Source organism: Malus domestica, chromosome 05 (genome assembly GCF_042453785.1).
Source record: "Malus domestica chromosome 05, GDT2T_hap1".
Lineage (NCBI taxonomy): Eukaryota > Viridiplantae > Streptophyta > Magnoliopsida > Rosales > Rosaceae > Malus > Malus domestica.
This window is the reverse complement of record NC_091665.1, coordinates 40840260-40841599: the sequence shown is the minus strand read 5'-3', so window position 1 is coordinate 40841599 and position 1340 is coordinate 40840260. Positions and strand designations below refer to the sequence as shown.

The window sequence follows — 1340 nt, the reverse complement described above, 5'->3', positions numbered from 1 at the left end:
AGCAGTTGAAAATTGAAAAGAAAATGTTGGTTCTTTTTCTTTCGGCATTTGTTTTGGCAGAAGGACATCATGATGACAAATGATGCTATTGGCTGAAAGAAAAGGGAAAAAGGCTAAGGCTAAGTTTTCTTCTCTTTGGCATTTTTTCAATGGTAGAGAAGTTTTTCTTCACTCCCACTAGTTGCCTTTGGAGCAAGTTGATGGAAACATTGGAGGAGTTTGTGAGGGCCAATTTGTTGAGTTCTGCAAGTTTGGATAGTGAGACATCACACTATTTTGGAGACACCTAATGCGGAACATTTGTGTGGAACCCTCTTGTAGAAGGCAAGTTATGCTTTCTAACTTTGTTTGGTTTATGTACATTTGGTTGGATTTGTTTGCCACTGCTATTTGGTTTGTTGGTCTCCATCATCTGCAATTAGCTTTTTTGAAGACTCCAGTTGAGGTATGGTTTTGGATCTCCTACTGATTATTTGAATTTGAAATTTTGGTTGTCCTGTTGGTGCTCATGTGATGATGGTAAACTTGAGTGAAGGGCATATTTTTTTGTATGTGGTATGTGAGGCCTTATTGCCAAATTTGTAATCAGTTTTGACTTGGAGAATGTGCCATGCTATGTGAATGAGTCTATTGGTGCAGTTTAAGACCATGGTGTTTGTGAGCAGGTGGAGTTCGTTGTGTGTCCAACTTTGGTATGGTGTGCTTGATCTTTTGTTGGCGATATTGAAGAATTTCGTTCTTCGTTTGAATCACCTTTTGTTTTGATCAAGGCACTTATGGTTTGCAAATTTGGAGAAGACGGTAGAGAAATGCTCTACTTTTGTTGGCTTTGGTAAAATTTGAGTCGAGGTGGAGATCATTATGAGTACCGAAAGTTTGGAGAATTTGATTTAGTTCCCGTTGTCTTTAGTTTGTACTTTGGGTGCTTATGGTGATTGTTGATTCGATTCTCTGTGATGTTTTCGGAATTTGGCCAAGGTGGAGATTGTTGGATGGTGGCCAAATTAGTGGTAAAGTGGCCAAAAACATATAATAAAAAATGAAAGACATAATGATGTAGGAACATCATTATGAGGAGACCAATGATGATGTTTGTTGAAAAGAAAAAGAAAGGTCATAATGATGTCTGTAAAGGAATGATTATTACTTTACTTTGGATTTTTTATTGGATGCTTTTTATGGATAAATGTTGCATCCGAATGTGGGAGATGAGGGGGGAGCGGCATCAGATGAGAGCCATACCAGGGAGAGTGTTCGGCTTTCCCATTTGAAACAGTGATGCTCCTTCCCATTTGTTTGTAATCCCCTTTTGTTAGTGATCACTCAATCAAAGATATTTG

The 1340-nt window shown here is 38.3% G+C and overlaps 1 long non-coding RNA gene across 1 annotated transcript; it reads left to right on the top strand.

Annotated features, from left to right (window-relative positions):
• The first annotated feature begins 219 nt into the window (after positions 1-219).
• LOC139196560 (uncharacterized) lies at positions 220-815 on the top strand. Its single transcript, XR_011581612.1, has 3 exons — positions 220-445; positions 590-692; positions 771-815. It is a non-coding gene; the product is annotated as an uncharacterized lncRNA (long non-coding RNA).
• Positions 816-1340: the final 525 nt, after the last annotated feature.